Source organism: Ursus arctos, unplaced genomic scaffold (genome assembly GCF_023065955.2).
Source record: "Ursus arctos isolate Adak ecotype North America unplaced genomic scaffold, UrsArc2.0 scaffold_23, whole genome shotgun sequence".
Classification (NCBI taxonomy): domain Eukaryota; kingdom Metazoa; phylum Chordata; class Mammalia; order Carnivora; family Ursidae; genus Ursus; species Ursus arctos.
In genome coordinates, this window is record NW_026622908.1 from 1,090,340 (window position 1) to 1,111,372 (window position 21,033).

General features: G+C 53.4%; 1 long non-coding RNA gene across 1 annotated transcript; it reads right to left on the reverse strand.

Annotated features, from left to right (window-relative positions):
* Window positions 1-4,315: 4,315 nt before the first annotated feature.
* LOC130544654 (uncharacterized) lies at window positions 4,316-19,828 on the reverse strand. The gene is made up of 3 exons (XR_008961091.1): window positions 19,685-19,828; window positions 5,538-5,702; window positions 4,316-4,469 (listed from the first exon to the last, which is right to left on the reverse strand). It is a non-coding gene; the product is annotated as an uncharacterized LOC130544654 (long non-coding RNA).
* Between the last annotated feature and the right edge of the window lie 1,205 nt (window positions 19,829-21,033).

Consider the following 21,033-nt stretch of genomic DNA (forward strand, 5'->3'; position numbering starts at 1 on the left):
CCAAACAGATGCTGAATGCAAAGCTCACCGTTCAACTATTTTCATAAGGAACATCCTCTTCAGGTTTCTTCCCATTAGTGAAACCAGGTGATAACGGAGATCTTTCCAAAAAGCCAAGTGTCTTCCCATGAACTTTTAAAAAATGGGGAATACTTATACTTCACCGTTGCTGAGGGAGGAGATGTGAAAGCTTCTCCTGGAAACAAACCTCAGCAGATCCACCCAGAAAGGCACCTTCCTCAGCATGCCGAACGCGGACTACCTCCTACCCCCAGATACCTTCTCCTTCCCCTCGCTCAGGACAACCCACAACAGCTGGGAGCTACCCCAGTTCCTCCTTTCTCCCATCCTCAATATCTAAGCTGTCGGCAAATCCTGTGAGCTCCATCTTCAAGACGTACCCACCGTAGGACTCACCACTCCTTTCAAGGCCGCCTGTCTGGACCACACTGGAGCCCATCTCTTGCCTGAGTTCCTGGAAAAGAGTCATCATTGACCTCCCTTGCCCAACCTCAACCCTCTGTCATCTGCTCTCAACCCTGCAGCCAGGATGACCCAGTGAAACAGGGTCCCATGGGGTCACAGCCCTGCTATGGCTTTCTGTCACTCTGTCACCTTGATGATGCAAGTCCTAAGCTGTCGCCTGTGGTCACAGGGCCATCTTGTAGCTCATGGATGCACCTGGTATGCTCCTTCCCTGGGGCCTTTGCACATGCTTTCCATTCTGTTTAGAATGCTCTTCATGTGATATCACTGACCTTCCCTAGATCTTGACTCAAGCATCACCCTCCTAGTGAAGTACCACCTGACCCCTATGTGAATACCAAACACCATCCCCACCTTCCCTTCAGCACCCCCAGTCCTGTCTCCTCCTTTATATTTCCATAGCACTTATTTTAATCTCCAGTTCATCTTGGCAGGGAAGAAACTGAGGCATCAACTGATGGCTTCATCACCTACTGCTCCCAATTTCCTGGTCCAAAGTCCAGGGGAAAAGGTGCCCCAGGACTCTTACACAGCCAGGATGCCCGGGACGAGGGGGTCCATCCACCTCCTGCACCCTGAACACCATCAGGTAAGGGAGCCATATGAGGAATTCACCTGTACACGAAACCTGAAACCAGAAACCTTCCTCGATGACAGGTGAGCACACACATTCACTCCTCTTCCCTGAGGTGCTCATCCAAGAAACCTGAGCAGAGATGCTGCCCAGAGCCCAAATATCCCTCTGGCCAAAATCCTGGGAAACAGACATCTGATCTCAGCACCCTGCCAGGCTTGGATCCGCTCAGTGAGTCCTAAGACCCAGAGACTTCTTTCCACTCCAGCTCAATCCTTCTCACAGAGAAGCAAACTCCAGCCTCACAAACGTGCTCATCATTAGCTCTGGAATTCCCTGGGTTGTGTCTACACTGGCCCACACAGTGGTCCCATGCAGAACACTCCACAAATGTCCTAGGTTTACAAGCCACTTTCAAGCTGCCCTTAGAAAGGCAGAAACTGGCCCAATTAGGCAGACCAGCCAAGTGTCTCGATGTGCTGCAAACTCGGACAACATCCTCCCTGAACACCAATGCTTCCGAGTCCAAGCGTCCAAACTTCGCTCACTGGGCACTGAGAACCATGTAAGCATGAATACTGCTCTTTCGATTCACTGACCTCCCAGGCCTTCCAATCAGAACCAAGCTCCAGTCACCACTCTATTTTCCCTTCAGAGAGAGAGGTCAAATGATGGAATAAAACACTCCCTGTGTACAGCACACTTTTATCCACATAGAATTCCTTGGTCTTTCTCATTCGGGCAGCCCTACAAGACCCACACCAATGAGAGATACCACAAGTTCAATCATCACGTATATATTTGACCTTGTGTTCTTTCTTTTGATAATTTTATTTCAAAGTCAATGTCTCTCTTGCTTCTTAAAATAATAATAATAATTAATAATCATGATAATGATGATGATGATATGGTCACCTAAGGATTTGGATCTCCATTGCCCGATGGCATGGCTCTTGTCCAGATAAGGATGAAGACAAAACCTCAGCCCATAAAGCAAAGCCCACAACCTCAGGGATCCCAACACGCCTCATGGGTGAAGAGTTCCGATGCTACATGGACGTGTCTGAGTCCAAATGATACAGGCAAACTCCAGCATTCATTCTGTTTTCTTCATTAATTCCCCAGCTCAAGTCGCAAGTGACTCACCGGGTCAAGCTTCCAGAGCCCTGGATGGGTCTCCAGGTAAGCACCCCCACCCCGGGGGGGGGGGGACATGAACACCAACAAAGGATTCTTTTAATATTTCACAAGACTGTTTTCCCATTCTTTAATTAAACTGGGAAATAAAAACGCACAGATAGCCCCTTCTACTAGCCGGTCCGATTCACTTCACTGGTCGATATAAGAGCAGGAAATAAAAGAGTTACGGATTTTCTGAGGACCCATCATGTCCACCACTTCAGGTTTGAAACTTCACACACATGCAAGGAAAGAAGCTCCAGCAAACATCTCGGCCTGGCAACTCTGACTGCCTGAATTGGAGTGACAGGGACAAACGATGATTCTGTGTGTGCTGGCTGAGGCTGGTGGCCCTGAAGAAGGGACTCGGCCAGCTCTCCACCTGTGCCTCAACTGTCCTCAGCCAGGAACCAGCTCACAGCCCTCACCTGTCACAACGTTCACATGGGAGACCACAGCCACCCCAGGAGCGCGCCCTGCCCATACCCTGCTGCAGAATGCACTCAGCTCTCCTCTGGGACCCGTCACCTCTACCCAGACCTGGAACCCCCATCTGCTGCAAAGCTCCAGGATTCCCCCTCTTCTTCCACAATTACACTGGCCCAAGGCTTTCCTGAGAAAGGGAGAAGGCTACCTAATGAATGGTTCACACCTTCTTTCCCTTTCTTTCATATTTATCTCCACTTACCTTCCTACCTGTGCAAACTGTTAAGTGATGTATGCATGGAACATGAACGTGTTCTGAGATCTCAATCTTTCATTGCAGCCTTCTCAGGCCTCCTTATGCAATAAAATACCATATCCCTAGGACAGGGAGTTTTAAAATTATTATTTACAGAATAATAGAGCCCAAATCACCTCGTTTTTAGTTGCTCTTCAATAGGCAGAACAGTTTCTGTGTAAAAAGACTTTCCACAGATATGACCTCCCATCAATTTCTTTATTTTCTTTTTTAAATTTTTTTTTATTATGTTATGTTAGTCACCATACACTACATCCTTAGTTTTTGATGTAGTGTTCCATGATTCATTGTTTGCGTACAACACCCAGGGCTCCATGCAATACGTGCCCTCCTTAATACCCATCACCGGCCTATCCCAATCCCCCACCAAACCCCTCTGAAGCCCTCAGTTTGTTTCCCAGAGACCATAGTCTGTCGTGGTTCATTCCCCCTTCTGTTTACCCCACCCTTCATTCTTCCCTTCCTTCTCCTACTGAGCTCCCTGCTATTTCTCCTGTTCCATGAATGAGTGAATCCGTATCAAAATTGCCTTTCTCTGCTTGACTTATTTCACCTTCCAGCAATCTCATAAGGAGGAAACAGAAACTCTGTGGGATAACCTGACTCACCGGCGTCAAGCAAGTAGTTCCAGAACTCAGCCCAGGGCTCCCGTCACCAGGCCCCTTGAAGCCACCAACATGACTCTATCCAAAAGAATTCCCAAAGACTCTCCTTCTGACTGCACCACCAAAGAAATGACAGAGAGAATATGGCACCTCAAAATATTGAGTTGATACATCTAGTAAAGCTAGATAGTCAAGCTTAACTTTTAAACAGGAAAAGGCTGCTTTAAATAATTTTGAATTTTCCCTCGACCCTCATTGTAATTCTTGGGATGAAAAGACTAATCAGTGATGAAACATCACCTTTGACAAATGACAAGACATCATCCATATCTGTATCTGACGACAAAAAGCCATCTAACCCTAAATGGTGGCCACTCACCCATATCGTAGGCCCAACTGAATAAACACTGTTAGATGTATATCTTAAAAATACACAAAGAGTAAATCTAACCTTCCCTTTCTAATGAAAGAGTGTTTCTAGGAAACAGCTGTTCAAAATACATTCATAAGCAGTCAATGAACAGAGAAAATGGGATCCCCTGCAAAGTGCTCTAAGTTCAGAAACTAAGTACCTCCTTCACCAAATTCAGAACACTGACACTATTACTAAAGTTTTACTTCATGGCTCAACTAGAGAAAAGAGAAAAGCCCAGGAGATAGTGGGTTAATGAGAGGTGTTACCTCCAGTCCTGACGTGGATATGACATTTCTCCAAATGGAACTGCCGCTTTCTCTGAATGCTGGTGTCCTGTGTCAAGCTGCCTCACTGACTCAGATGCAGATGTTCAAAACCTCGGGTCTCACGGAGCCAGAGAAGAGAAGTGTTGTCAGGTGGGGAGAAGGCGGCTCCTCGGACCTAAAGCCAGCATGCCTGCTGCAGTTTCTGGGAGAAGGGAAACACAGACTTGTCTTTTAGTAGTAATTATCTTCCAGCCCATTGCCACCATTCCCAGGGAACAGGCAGCACAATGCTGAAGTTGGGTAACGGCTCTGGGGTTTCCTAGTGCCACACATGTGCCTGAAGGAACAGGGAACACCCTGCTGAACTTGGGGAACTGCTCAAGGTCCATTACCTGCACTGTGTCAGGGGACAGGGGCACCGCACTGAAGTTGGGGACCGTGCGGTCCTTACTCTCGCTCTTGCTGGGGAACAAGTGAAACCCTGGAATGTCTGTGACCAATACCACAAAAGCTCTGCTGAGCAGGTGCCCTGGAGTCCATGGGTTTGCTATGTAAGGCCAGTTGACAGAGAGTAGGCAGAAGAGACTATCAAGGGAAAAAGAAAACTCAACTGAATCTCCAAATGAACTCCCTCCACATGCCCTTCCAGAACCCCACCTCTCACCTGGGGTGCCCCTACTCCCAGACCATGCCCCACACAGGCACACAGCATGCATTCACTCAGCCAGGAACTCCACACTTTGAATCTCTCAGAGCTCCCCTTCCCTGGTTCCCAGTCTGCATCTTAGGTCTGCTCTGGGTTTGCCCACAGAGACGTAGCTCCACCCCCATGGGGTGATTGGTTTGGGAGTGTGCGGTTTCCATCCCCTTGAATGCGGGGCAACCGGCCCCATGACTCACAACTCTGGGAGTGCAAGGGGTCCAAGACCTGCCTCCTTGGCTCAATGCCCAGCGCAGGCATGACTGTGATCACGGGCAGGGCCCCAAGCGCGCGCGCGAGCGCGCACACACACACACACACACACACACACACACACACTGCCCCTTCCGCGGGCCCCTCTAGCTGCAGAACACCCTCAGAGCCCTGCCCCTTCCCTTCTGCACCAACCCTTCCTACAGGTGTGTGCCTGGATTCTGGCTAGGTCAGCTGCTCTCAGACTGTTCCAGCTTTGGGCTTTAGGAAATGGCAATGCTTTCATGCATGTCCAAGGCAATTTTAAGCCCCAAAAGGAATGCTCCAAGCGGGAATAGCTTTGCCTTCTTGTCTCACCCATGGAGTGGATAGTGCTTCTCAGACCTTCAAAGCATCCTTCTAGGATGAGCCCATTTGTGCTGGAATCTATATACACATGCTTGGTTCTGCAGGGTAGGGGCCAGGAGGAACAGCCGGCCTTCTGTGCTGTCACGGTTGTGAACCAGGAACATTTATTTTTCACTTGAAAAGAAAACATAGTGTTATTGTCAACACTAAAGGAAGGAACATTTTAAAACATTTTAGAGAGAAATGAAGAGAGTTTTATTCAAACCCAAGTCAGGTCAGATGCCTGGGAGACACAGTCTTCACAAAGAAGGGAGTGCTCCAGGGAAGGAACATTTAGGGCAGGGTTATATATTTGTTCTGTTTTGTGTTAGGTAAAGTTACCCATCACGATGAGGCAGAAGATTCCAGAAAGTGACAGACTTTTCTTATCTTTTCAGTATGTACAAGTCGGTATGACTTTAATCTTACGGGGGACAGAGAGGTTCTTTTGTGTTCTCACCTTGATGTTGGCAAGGGCATTTTTTTGTTCTCTTTTTTCTTTTTGAAACAGATGGACAATATGTGCTGGGGGCAGAAATAGGGCCCATGCTTTGAGGGTTTGCCCGGTCATTTTGAGCTGGGTGAAATGATAAAGGAGGGTTTCCCTAGGAGGTCAAGATCAGGGCCCACAGATGGTATGAGATAAAAATTACTCTTATCCTTATCACCACTACCAAATGGAGGAGCTTGAGATGAAAGCACCTTCCCCATAGCTCAGAGACATCAAAAGGACCCCTACAGAAGGTTACCTGCTCCATGGTCAACACAGGTAACAGAGGCGTTTACGGTCTCTGGACTCCTCCCTTGTCCTGCCCAAATCTCTGAAGCATAGAGATCATTTACAGTCAGAATTTTAGACATCTTAGAGATGTCTGGCACCATTCCCTTGGACTACAGAATACAACAGAATAGCTCACTGTCACAATACGAAAGTGCCCCTGGATACACTAAGTTCTTTCTCCGCAACTTTTGCCTCATGGAAATCGTAATCCTAACATAGAAACACTGCGATAGTTGGGAAGTAAATAATCAGAGGTAAGGGAATATTTTAGCAATCTTTAGAGGCATTGTCTCACTCTGTAGAAGAGGCTGAGTGTTTTCAAATAGTCTTTCCAACCTTTCCACCAAGAGCTTCCATCAATTAAAAAAGGATAGTTCTTTCAGGCACTTTAATATCAGAAAAATAGTATAGTATCTCTATTCTAAGGGATCTTTAAGTCTCTTACTCAAAGGTCCTCCACTGAGATAATTATCTTCATGGTCATGATGGGCAGAGGTGAAAAGGCAGCCGAATTCGTTCCATTTGGCCACACAACAAGAAAATCCTAATACTTCCTAGGTTTCCAGATCAACAAGACCAGAGGTAAGAGCGAAATGGTACCCTGTATGGAAGAACAAGGGTTTTGGAGTCAGTTTGGAGATCCCACTTAGGTTTCTGACACTAAAATCCTCTGTAATTCATATAATCTCTGAGCCCTTGTCTATCCATCTAGGAAATGGGACTCATTCTATATACACCCTAGTTGAGAAGTTTAAGAGGGAGAATGCTAAACAGAGCCACTATGCAATCTCCCAAGAGCAGGTGCTCAGGAGCCATAATTACCATTGGGTCTATTTCTTTTCCAGAGAAAAGAACACATGGTGAAACCGTTTTTTGAAAAGATGACTCACAAGATGATTTTTAAACCTTAAGGAAGGTCAAGAAGCTGCTATTGTGTCGTAATTCTCTCAGAAATCATGTTGATAGACTGGTGGGGACAATAGCACCATCATCACTAGGAGAGGGGAGCTCCCATCTCCATATGGCTATGTTGACTCCCTTAACTCAATGCCACCAAGAAGGAAAGCTGGAGGGAGGTGGTGGTGGGCCCAGGCCAAGGCTGTCAGGTGTGGCTGGCACATGCAGAACTCTGATAGGAGGCTTAACTCCTGTCTACGTTAGGATAGTCAGTGTTCTTCAGAGACAAAGGGCCATTGTGTGTGAGCCCTGATGTAGAAAAGGTGGCAAATATCCACTGCGATCCCCTCTCTGACCCTTAAGATATGCAGCAAAGTTACATTGAATTTTCAAACATAGAGGGACTGCCTGGTCTTCTTTTGATGAGGACTAGGGCTCTATTCCTTGGAGGCCTAAGAATAGAATCTAGTTATTTTCAGTATTTTAAAATGTAGACATGATTCATGGTCCAACATATCATCTGTTTGGGTAAATAGTCTATGACCGCTGGAAAATAATGTATTCTGCACTTATTATCGAATGTTCCATAGACGTCAATTAGGTCACATTTGTGACCGAGTTTTGTCTGCTCTATCAAATATTAAGAAAGGCATATTAAAATTTCCAAACAAAATTTCCAAAGAAAAGGAGGAAAGCCATTAGAAAAGGTTGTGTGAAAACGAAAAGAAAGTGCCATCAGTCAGTTCAGAGAACCAAGTTTGGGTAGAGAGACGGCAACATTGATCAGTGAAGAGAGCAGGGTTTCCCATTACATGTGTTGAACCTTAAGGGAACTGCCATAGATGTGAAAGAGCACCATCTAGAGACAACATTCCAAATCATATCTACGTTCATGAGGATGGGTGTATGTTCCAAAAGTGTGTATGAAAATGTAAGGAACATGCTGTATGCTCAGGTAAGGACACCCTTGGGAAAAGATCTTCCAATTCACATCTTCTGTAATGAAGAAGTACTTGCAGAAGTGCAAGTGAAAGCAGAAGGAGAGGTCCTATCTAAGTAGTTGTGAGAACCAACTCAGTGTTGATAGAAGGCAACATCAAACCAACATCAGGACCAATGAACACACCCAAGTTTTCCAAAAAGTGTGATGAACCTTAAGGGCAATTTTCACAAATCTCAGTCAGAACACCGAATAGACACCATTGTCCAAGTCAAATCTTCTCTTAGGAAGGTGGCAAGTTTTTCAAAAGTGTCCATGAATGCATAAGTAAGGTGTCACCTGCTTTACGCTAGGAGAGAACACTCTATATAAAAGCATCTTGCACCTCACATCTGGTGTCATGGATTGGGAGCATTGTGCAAAATGGGGTCTGCAAGCATCAAGATAATGCCCTTCGTTTAACTACTTAAGAACACTACACAGAAAGCATCTCTCAACTCACATCTGTCATGAGGAGGAAAGCCGTTTGAAAAGGTTTTGTGAAAAGGAAAAGAAAGTGCCATTATTTAATTCAGCGAACCAAGTTTGTGCAGAGACAGCAACATCGATTAGTGAAGGCACCAGTGTTTCCCAGTATGTGTGTTGAACATTAATTAAACTGCCATAGACGTAACTCTCAGTAAGAAGAGGGTATGGAAAGGGTCCTCCGAATCCTAACGTCTGTCACGATGATGGATGCATGTTTCCGAGTGGGAATAAAAGCATAAGGAAAGGGCCATTAACCAGTCTTTAAGAAAGAACAATGTGGCAGGATACAAAATCAATGCTCAGAAATCAGTTGCATTTCTATAAACAAATAATGCGACTGAAGAAAGAGAAATTAGGGAATCCATCCCATTTGCAAGAGCACCAAAAACCATATGTTACCTTTGCATTAAGTTAACCGAGACTTAAAGGATCTGTATTCTAAAACTACAAATCACTCTTGAAAGACATTGAGGAAGACAAGAAAAGATGGAATAATATTCCATGCTCATGGATCAGAAGAACTAACATAGTTAAAATGTCCATGCTATCCAGAGCAATCTACACATTCAATGCTATCCTGATCAAAATACCGATGACATTTTTCAAAGAACTGGAACAAATAGTCCTTAAATTTGTATGGAACCAGAAAAGGCCCCAAATCTCCAAGGAACTGTTGATAAGGAAAAACAAAGCTGAGGGCATCATAATGCCGGATTTCGAGCTGTACTACAAAGCTGTGATCACAAAGACAGCATGTACAAGAACAGACACATAGACCAATGGAACAGAATAGAGAACCCAGAAATGGACCTTCAGCTCTTTGGGCAACTAATCTTTGATAAAGCAGGAAAAAAACATCCGGTGGGAAAAAGACAGTCTCTTCAATAAATGGCGCTGGGAAAATTGGACAGCTACATGCAAAAGAATGAAACATGACCACTCACTCACACCATACACAAAAATAAACTCCAAATGGATGAAAGACCTCGAAGTGAGACAGGAATCCATCAAAATCCTAGAGGAGAACATAGGCAGCAACCTCCACGACATCGGCCCAAGTAAACTTTTTCATGACACATATCCAAAGGCAAGAGAGACAGAAGATAAAACGAATTTGTGGGGCTTCATCAAGACAAAAAGCTTCTGCACTGCCAAGGAAACAGTAAAAAAACTAAGCACCAGCCCACGGAATGGGAGAATTTATTTGTAAATGACATTATAGATAAAAGACTGGTATTCAAGATCTACAAAGAACTCCTCAAACTCAATACACAAGAAAAAAATAAGCAAATTATAATATGGGCAGAAGATGTGAACAGACACTTTTCCAATGAAGATGTACAAATGGCTAACAGACACATGAAAAAATGTTCAAAATCATTAGCCATCAGGGAAATTCAAATCAAAACCACACTGAGATAATACCTTATGCCAGTTAGAATGGCAAAAATTGACAAGGCAAGAAACAACAATTGTTGGAGAGGATGTGGAGAAAGGGGATCCCTCCCACTCTGTTGGTGGGAATGCAAGTTGGTATAGCCACTCTGGAAAACAGTGTGGAGGTCCCTTAAAAAGTTAAAAAGTGAGCTACCCTATGATCCAGCCATTGCACTACTGGGTATTTACCTCAAAGATACAGACGTGGTGAAGAGAAGGGCCATATGCACCCCAATGTTCATAGCAGCAATGTCCACAATAGCTAAATCGTGGAAGGAACCGACATGCCCTTCAAGAGATGACTGGAGTAAGAAGTTGTGGTCCATATATACAATGGCATATTACTCAGGTAACAGAAAGAAAGAGTTCTCAACATTTGCTGCAACATGGACGGCACTGGAGGAGATAACCCTAAGTGAAATAAGTCAAGCAGAGAAAGACAATTATCATATGATTTCTCTCATCTATGGAACATACGACCTCGGAAGATCGGTAGGGGAAGAAAGGGATAAAGAAAGGGGGGTAATCAGAAGGGGGAATGAAGCATGAGAGACCATGGACTCTGAGAAACAAACTGAGGGCTTCAGAGAGGATTGCGGTGGGGGATTGGGATAGACTGGTGATGGGTAGTAAGGAGGGCACGTATTGCATGGTGCCTTGGGTGTCATACGCAACTAATGAATCATCGAACTTTACATTGGAAACCCGGGATGTACTGTATGGTGACTAACATAATATTAAAAAAAAACTTAAAAAAAAATTGTATCAAAGCCATCTTTCAACTCATGTCTACGACTCACCCTGCCTCCCCACCGACATCGGGCCCGCTGGTGCGTCGCTGGTCATTCAGGGTGGGAGAACGGGCAGAGCCCTCAAGACTCCAGTGAATTTTGAAGGCCATCTGCGCCAAAACACTGGGGCCCACGCTGGAGCTTGCCAGCACCCTCACCTCGGCCCGCCCCTCCGCTCTGCGCTCTCCGCACAGCTGGCGGATCGGGCCTGCCAGCCTCCTGGGGGCTAACTCTAATCCTAGGTCGGCCCAAGAGAGGGGCCCCTCCAAAGGGGCCTGCTGCCACAACGCCAGGGATTGGGGACCCCCGAGCCACAGCACCAGACTCACCCTGCCGCACCGCTGGCACACGAGCCGCTAGGGGTACCGCCGTTCATTCAGGGCGGGAGAACGGGCAATGCTCACCATGCCCACGGCGACTTTCAAAGGCCCCCGGCACCAAAACGCTGGGGCCCACGCTCCGGTTTGCCAGCACGTTCACCTGGGCCTGTGCTCCACTTGGCGCACAGCCGGCGGTTCGGGCCTGCCAGCCTCCTGGGGGCTAACCCTGACCCTAGGTTGGCCCCCGAGAGGCCCCTCCCAAGGGGCCTGGCACCACAATGCCAGGGATTGGGGACCCCAGAGCCCCAGCGCGGGACTCACCCTGCTGCCCCTCCGCCACCCAAGCCACTAGGGGCGCCGCCGGTCATTCAGGGCGGGAGAAAGGGCAGGGCCCTCCGAGCCGCCCCCGACCTTCGAAGGCACCCGCACAAACAAGCTTGGGCTATTGCTCAGGCTCCCCAGCGCCCTCACCTCAGCCCAACACTCCGGGAGCCGCACAGCCGCGGATCGGGCCTGCTGGCCTCCTGGAGGCTAACCCTAACCCTAGGCCAGCCCCAGAGGGACCCATCCCAAGGAGCCTGGCGCTGCAACGCTGGGGATTGGGGACCCCCGAGCCCCAGCGCCGGACTCATCTTGCCGCCCCGCCGTCACCCGGGCCGCTAGGGGCGCTGATCATTCATGGCGGGAGAACTGGCAGGGCCCTCCGAGGCCCGGCGACCTTCTAAGGCCCCCCCTGCCAAATGCTTGGGCCTACGCTTCCCTCGCCAGCGCCCTCACATCGGCTTGCCCCTCCGCTCGTGGAACAGCAGAGGGATCGGGCCTGCCGGCCTCCTGGGGGCTAAGCCTGACCCTAGGTCGGCCCCCAAGGGGCCCTTCCCAAGTGGCTTGGCGCCAAACGCAGGGGATTGGGGACCCCTGAGCTGCAGCGCCGGACTCACCCTGCCGCCAAGCCGACACCGGGCCTGCTGGGGCGTCGCCGGTCATTCACGGTGGGAGATCCGGCAGGGCCCTCAAGACTCCGGCGTCTTTCGAATGCCATCCGCGCCAAAACGCCGGGGCCCGACAGCGCCCTCAACTCGGCCCGCCTCTCCGCTCACCGCACAGCCGGCGGATCGGGACTTCCGGCCTCCTGGGGGCTAACTCTAACCCTAGGTCGGCCCCAGAGGGTTCCCTCCAAGGGGCCTGGCGCCGCAACGCTGGGGATTGGGGATCCCCGAACCATAACGCCGGACTCACCCTGCTGCCCCGCTGCCACCCGGGCCGCTAGGGGCGCCGTCAGTCATTCAGGTCAGGAGAACGGGCAGGGCCCTCTGAGCCCCCAGTGACCTTCGAAGGCCCCCACAGCCAAAACGCTGGGGCCCACGCTCCTGCTCTCCAGCGACCTGACCTCGGCCCACCCCTCCACTCGCCGCACAGGCGGCGGATTGAGCCTGCCGCCTCCTGGAGGGTAACCCTAACCCTAGGTTTTCCCCCCCGAGGGGCCCATCCTAGGGGCCTGGCGCCGCAACGCCTGGGATTGGGGATTCCGGAGCCACAGCGCTGGACTCACCATGCCGCCCCACCGCCACCTGGGCCCTTAGGGACGCCACCGGTCATTCAGGGCAGGAGAACGGGTAAGGCCCAACTAGGCCCTGGAGACCTTCCAAGGCCCCCCATGCCAAAACGCTGGGTACTATGCTCCCGCTCGCCAGCGCTCTCACCTCAGCCCACCCCTCCGCTCGCTGCACAGCGGCAGATCGGGCCTGCTGGCTTCCTGGGTGCTAACACATACCCTAGGTCAGTCCCTGAGGGTCCACTCCCAAGGGGCGTGGCCCCGCAAGGCCCGGGATGGGGACCCCTGAGCCCCAGCAATGTACTCAACCTGCCGCTCCGCCACCACCCAGGCCACTTGGGGCGCCGCCGGTCATTTAGGGTGGGGGAACGGGCAGGGCCCTCCGAGCCCCCGGCGACGTTCGTAGGTCCCCCGCACCAAAACGCTGAGGCCCACGCTCCCGCTCTCCAGCGCCCTCACCTCCGCCCCCCCCCCCCCAGCTGCACAGCCGGCTGATCCAGCCTGCCAGGCTCCTCAGGGATAACCCTAACCCTAGGTGGGCCCCAGAGTGGCCTCTCCCAAGAGGCCTGGTGCTGCAACGCCAGGGATTGGGGACCCGCAAGCCGCAGCGCCGGGCTCACCCTGCCGCCCCGCCGCCACGCGGGCCGCTAGGGGCGCCGCCGGTCATTCCGGGCGGGATAACCGGTAGGGCCCTCCGAGCCCCTGGTGAAATACGAAGGCCCCCCACGCCAAAATACTGGATACCACGCTACGGTTCGACTGCGCCCTACCACGGTCCATCCCTCCACTCACCGCACAGCCGGCGGATCGGGTCTGCCGGCCTCCTGGGGGCTAACCTAACCTTAGGACAGTCCCCGAGGGGCCCCTCCCAAAGGGCCTGGCGCTGCAACGCTGGGGATTGGGGACCCCCGAGCCCCAGCGCCGGACTGACCCTGCCACCCCGCCGCCACCCGGGGCGCTGGGGGCGTCGCCGGTCCTTCATGGCGGGAGAACGGGCAGGGCCCTCCGAGCCCCCTGTGACCTTCGAAGGCCCCCCAAGCCAAAATGTTGGGGCCCACGCTCCCACTCGCCAGCGACCTCATCTTGGCTCACCCCTCCATTCGCCGCAGAGCCGGTGGATTGAGCCTGCCGGCCTCCTGGGGGCTAACCCTAACCCTAGGTTGGCCCCCGAGGGGCCCCTCCCAAAGGGACTGCCACGGAACGCCAGGGGTTGGGGACCCCCGAGTCGCAACGCTGGACTCACCCTTCCACCCCGCCAACACCGGGCCGCTAGGGCACCACCGATCATTCAGGGTGGGAGAAGAGGCAGGGCCCTCCCTGCCCCGGTGACCTTCGAAGGCCCCCAGCGCCAAAACGCTGGGGCCCACTCTCCCGCTCGTCAGCTCCCTGATCTTCGACCGCGCCTCCGCTCGCCACAGATGGCAGATCGTGCCTGCCAGGCTCCAGGGGCTAACTTTTACCTTAGGTCGGCCCCGGAAGGGCCCCTCCCAAGGGGCCTGGAGACGCAACGCCGGGCATTGGGGACCCCTGAGCCTCAGCGCCAGATTCACCCTGCTGCCCCGCTGCCACTCAGGCCGCTAGGGGCGCCTCCAGTCATTCAGGGCGGGAGGAGGGGCAGGGCCCTTCGAGCCCCCAGCGACGTTTGAAGGCCTCCCACTTCAAAACGCTTGGGCCCACACTCCCTCTCGCTAGCGCCCTCACCTTGGCCCGCCCCTCCGCTTGCTGCACAGCCGGCAGATCAGGCCTGCCAACCTCCTGGGGGCTAACCCTAACCCTAGGTCGGCCCCCGAGGCGTCCCTCCCAAGGGACCTGGCGCCACAACGCCGGGGATTGGGGACGACCGAGCCCCAGCGTCGGACTCACCCTGCAGCCCCGCCGCCACTCAGGCCGCTAGGGGTGCTGCCTTTCATTCAGGGCGGGAGAACAGGCAGGGCCCTCCGAGGCCCCGGTGATCTTCAAAGGCCCGTTGTGCCAAAACGCCAGGGCCCACGCTTTCGCTCGCCAGCGCCTTAACCTCGGCCCGCCCCTCCGTTCGCGGCCTAGCCGGAGTATTGGGCCTGACGGCCTCCTGGGAACTAACTCTAACCCTTGGTCAGCCCCCGAGGGGCCCCTCCCAAGGGGCCTGGCACCGAACTCAGGGGATTGGGGACCCCCGAGCTGCAGCGCGGGAATCACCCTGCCTCCAAGCCCACACCGGGCCCGCTGGGGCGTCGCCGGTCATTCAGGGTTGGTAAACAGGCAGGGCCCTCGAGACTCTGGCGACTTTCGAAGGTCATCCGCACCAAAACGCTGGGTCCCAAGCTCGCGCTCACCAGTGCCCTCAACTCGGCCCGCCCCTCCGCTCACTGCAGAGTTGGTGGATCCGGCCTACCGGCATCCTGGGGGTAACTCTAACCCTACGTTGGCCCCAGAGGGGCCCATCTGAAGGGGCCTGCCGCCACAACGCCGGGGATTGGGGACCCCCAAGCCTCAGCACCGGAATTACCCTGCCGCCCCGCCGCCACCCAGGCTGCTAGGGCTGCCGTCGTTCATTCAGGGTGGGAAAATGGGCAGGACCCTCCGAGCCCTCGGTGAACTTCGATAGCAGCCGCGCTAAAACGCTGGGGCCCACGCTCCTGCTCGCCAGCGCCCTCACCTCGGCCCGCCCCTCCGCTCCCCGCACAGCAGCGGATCGGGCCTGCCAGCCTCCTGGGGGCTAACCCTAACCCTCGATCGGCCCACGAGGGGTCCCTCCCAAGGGGCCTGGCGCCGCAACGCCGGGGATTGGGGACCACCGAGTCGCAACGCTGGACTCACTCTTATGCCCCGCCGACACCCGGGCCCCTAGGGTGCCGCTGATCGTTCAGGGCGGGAGAATGGGCAGGGCCCTCTGAGCCCTCGGTGACTTTCGATAGCAGCCTGTGCCAAAACGCTGGGGCCCACGCTCCCGCTCGCCAGCGCCCTCACCTCGGCCCGCCCATCCGCTCGCCGCACAGCAGCGGATCGGGCCTGCCGGCCTTCTGGGGGCTAACCCTAACCCTAGGTCGGCCCCCAAGTGGCCCCTTCCAAGGGGCCTGGCGCCACAACGCTGGGGATTTGCGACCCCCAAGCCCCAGTGCCGGACTTACCCTGCCGCCCCGCAACCACCCGGGCCGCCAGTGGCGCCACTGGTCATTCAGGGTGGAGGACCGTGCAGGGCGATCCGAGCCCCCAGCGTCCTTCAAAGGGCCCCCACGCCAAAACGCTTGGGCCCAGGCTCCCGCTCACCAGCGCCCTCACCAGGGCCCGCCCCTCCGCTCGACGCACAGTGGGCAGATAGGGCCTGCCGGCCTTCTGGGGGCTAAACCTAACCCTAGGTCAGCCCCCGAGGGGCCCCTCCCAAAGGGCCTGCACCACAAAGCCGGGGATTGGCGACCCCCACGCCCCAGCACCAGACTCACCCTGCCGCCCTGCTGCCACCTGGGCCGCTAGGGGCGCCACCAGTCATTCAGGGCGGAGAAACAGGCAGGGCCCTCCGAGACGCTGGCAAACTCTGAATGCCCCTGAGTCAAAATGCTTTGGCCCATGCTCCCACTCGCCAGCGCCCTCACCTCGGCCCGCCCCTCCGCTCACTGCACAGCTGGCGGATCGTGCCTGTCATCCTCCTGGGGGCAATCCCTAACCCTAGTTTGGCCCCCGAGGGGCCCCTCTCAAGGGGACTGGCGCTGAACGCTGGGGATTGGGGACCCCCGAGCCTCAGCACCGAACTCACCCTGCTGCCCCGCTGACACCCGAGCCGCTAGGGGTACTGCCATTCATTCAGGGTGGGAGAACGGGCAGGGCCCTCCGAGCCACCGATGACCTTCGAAGGCCCCCCACGCCAAAACGCTGAGACCCACGCTCCCATCGCCAGCGCCCTCACCTCAGCCCTTCCCACCGCTCACCGCAGAGCTGGCAGATCAGGCCTGCTGGCCTCCTGGGGTCTAACCCTAACCCTAACTCTAAACCTAAACCCTAAACCCTAACCTTAACCCTAACCCCTAAACCTAACCCTACCCTCAACCCTACACCTTCCCCTAAACCTACCCATAACCCGTACCCTAACCCTAACCCGTACCCTAACCCTTACCCTAACCCTAAACCGTACCCTAACCTGTACCCTAACCCGTATTCTAACCGTAACACATACCCTATCCTGTACCCTAACCCTAACACGTACCCTAATCCGTACCCTAACCCTAACCCAAACCCATACCCTAACACTATCCCTAAACCGTCCCCTAACTCGTACCCTAACCCTAAACCCTAAACCCTGAACCTAACCCGTACCCTAACCCTAACCCGTACGCTAACCTGTAGCCTAACACTACCCGTATACTAACCCTAACCCTAAACCCTAACCCTAACCAGTACCCTGCCTTAACACTAACCTGCAGCCTATCCCGTACCTTAACCCTTACCCTAACCCGTACCCTAACCCTAACCCGGACCCTAACCCATACCCTAACCCGAACCCTAACCCTAACTAGTAACTTAACCTGTACCCTAACCCATACCCTAACCCTAAACCGTACCCTAAACCTAACCCGTTCCCTAAACCGTACCCTAACCCTAACCTAAACCTAACCCATATCCTAACCCATACCCTAAACCACACCCAAACCCAAACCCGTACCCTATCCCTAACACAAAACGTAACCCTAACGATAACCCATACCCTAACCCTAACCCATACCCTAATCCATACCCTCACCCTAACCTGTACCCTAACCCTAATCCTAAACCGTAACCTAACCCGTACCGTAACCCTAACCCATACCCTAACCTTAACCCATATCCTAATCCTAACCTGCACCCTAAACCGTACCCTAACCCGTCCCTAAACTGTACCCTAACGCGTACCCTAACCTGTACCCAAACCCTAACCCATACCCTAACCCGTACCCTAACCCTAACCCGTACACTAAACCCAAACCCTAAACCCTAACCCGTACCCTAAACCCTAATCCGTACCGTAACCCATAACCCCTAACCTGTAACCCCTAAAGCCAACCCTAACCCGTAACCTCACCTTACCCTAACCCTAACCCCTACCCTCACCCGAACACTAACTGTAACCCGTACACTAACCCTAACCCGTACCCTAATCTGTACCCTAACCCCGGGGATTGGGTACACCTGAGCCCCACCACGGGACTCAGCCTGCCACCCCTCAGGAAACCATGCCCCTTGGGACGCCGCAGAGCATCCCGTGCAGAATTAGTAGGGCCCCCCTGAGCCCCCAGCGATCCTCGGCGGCCCCCTACACCCCAACTCTGAGGCCCACGCTCATCCCGCCCCGCGCCTTCCCTTCAGCCTGCCACCAAGCTCGTCGCAGAGCTGGCAGATCAGTCCTGCCCGGTTCCTGGGGCCTAGTCCTGACCCTAGGTCGGCTAGGGAGGGCCCCTCCCCCGGGGCCCGGTGCCGCAGCCCCGGGGACTGGGGACACCTGAGCCCCACAGCAGGACAAAGCCTGCGACCCCGCAGGAAACCGTGCCCCTTGGGAGGCTGTAGAGCATTCAGGGTGGGAGAACCGGGAGGGCCCCCAGAGCCCCCGGAGAACTTCAGCGATCCCTAAGCCCCAACCTTGATGCCCATGCTCACCCCACCCCGTACCCTCACCTCAACCCGTGGCAGAGCTCGCCACATAGCAGGCAGATCTGGCCTGCGGGGTTCCTGGGCCCCAACCCTAACCCTAGTTCATCTGTGGAGGGGCCCCTCCCCAGGAGCCTGGAGCCGCAGCCGCGGGGAGTCGGGACACCTGAGCCCCACCGCAGGACTCAGTCTGCCACCTTGCAGGAAACCGTGCCCCTTGGGAGGCCATAGAGCATTCAGGGCGGGAGAACCAGGAGGGCCCCCCTGAGCCCCCAGCGAACTTTGGCGGCCTCCCGCACCCCAACCCTGAGGCCCACGCTCACCCTCCCCACACCCTCACCTCAGCCTGTGTAGCTCACCATACAGCCAGCAGATCGGGCCTGCGGGGCTCCTGGGGCCTAACCCTAACCCTAGGTCAGCCGCGGGTTTGGCGGCCTCCCCAGGAGCCTTACACCGCAGCCCCGGGGAATTGGGATACCTGTGTCCCGCCTCAGGACTCAGCTTGCCAGTCCACAGGAAACCGTGCCCCTTGGGGCGCTACAGAGCATACAGGGCACGAGAACTTGGGGAGGCCCCCGGAGCCCGTCCCCACCTTTGGCAACCCCCGTGCCCCAACCCTGAGGCCCATGCTCACCCTCCCCCATGGCCTCATCTCAGCCCTCCACGGAGCTCGCCGCACAGCTTGCTAGATTGGCCCTGCCGGGCCCCTGGACCCTAACCCTTACCCTAGTTTGGCCACAGAGGGGCCCCTCCCCAGGATCCTGGCGCCCAACTCCGGGGGACTGGGGACACCCAAGCCCCACCGTAGGACTCAGCCTGCAGCCCACAGGAAACTGTACCGTTTTGGGGCACAATAGAGCATTCAGGGCAAGAGAACTGGGACACCCCCTCAGAGCCCCTGCTGGTGAACCCCGACCTTTGTGAGCCCTTCCGGATCAAACCCCAAGGCTCACACTCACCCGCCCTTGTGCCCTCATCTCAGTCGGCCTGGGAGTTCTCTGAGCACTGGGCAGTTCGCACCTGCTGTCTCTTGAGGCCTAACCTAACCCTGGGTCTTCTGCTGAGGGTCCCCTCCCCGTTTGCCTGCCTCCAAGGTACCAGGCATTGGGCTCACCTCTGCACGACTAGAGGACTCAGCCTGCCCCACTGCAGGAAACTGTCCGTTTGGGGCTGCAGAAAGGATTCATAGCAGGAAAATCGGAGGGCCCCCCTCAGCCCATCCCAGGGAACCCCCACTTTCAGAGATCTCCCCGGATCCAATTAGTAGCTTCACACTGACCTTTAAACTTGCTCTCCATGGAGATCTTTTGAAATTCTCCACAATTCCAACCGATGGCATCATCCAGCTTCAGTGCCTTACCCAGCTTTAGGTCTTGAGATGGATTAAAATGGGAAGTCATTTCACTGATGACGATGTACTGGTGACCAAAAGATACATGCATAAATGCTTCATATCACTTGGCTTCAGGGAAATGCAAATCTAAACCCCTATAGATGCCATATCACACGAGGCCGAATATCTAAAAATAAGAAGACATGAAACTATACATGTTGGAGAGGATGTGGAGAAACGGGAACCCTCTTACATCCCTGTGCGAATGCAGTCCGGTACAGCCACTCTGGAAAATGGTACGGAGTTTCCTCAAGACGTTATAAATAAAGCTACCCTATGTCCCAGCAATTGCACTACTGGGGATTTACCCCAAAGAGACAGAGGTAGTGAAGACGGGACACATGCACCCCAGTGTTCATAGCAGCAATATCCATAATAGACAAGCTGTGGAAAGAGTGCAGATGACCATGGACAGATGAATGGATAAAGAAGATGTGGATCATATATATAATGGAATATTACTCAGCCATCAGAAAGGATGAATACTTACCATCACACCGACCTGGGTGGAGCTGGAGGGTATTATGCTGAGTGGAATAAGCCAATGAAAGAAAGACAATGATCATATGCTTTCACTCCTATGTGGAATATCAGAAACGGGGAAGAAGACCATAGGGAGGGAAAATAGAAAGGGAAGTCATCAGAGGGAGAAAACCCATGATAGACTCTTAACTATCGCAACAAACTGATGATTGCTGGAGGAGAAGTTGGGGGGGGGTGTAACTGGGTGAGTGGCATTAAGGAGGTCACACGATACAATGAGCACTGGGTGTTCCACACGACTGGTAATTTATTGAAGACTACATCTGAAACTAATGATGTACTGTAAGTTGGCTAATTGAATTTAAATTAAAGAATAAAAGACCTCGAATAAACAATCCTAAACATTTGTATGGAACCACTAAAGATACTGAACAGCCAGTGCAATGTGGAAAAGAAAAACAAAGCTGGAGGACTCACAATTTCAGATTTCAGGTTATACGACAAAGCTGCAGTCATCCTAACAAGAGAGTACGGCACAAAAATAGACACAGCGACCAAAGGAACAGGATACAAGTTCAGACAGAAACCCACAATTATGTGGTCCATGAATCTTCCACAAAGCAAGCAACGATATCAAAAGGGAAAAGGACAGTCTCTACAACAAATGGTGTTGGGAAAACTAGACAGCTATGCACAAAAGAATGAAATTAGACTGCTTTCTTACACAATACAGACAAACACAAAACAGTTTC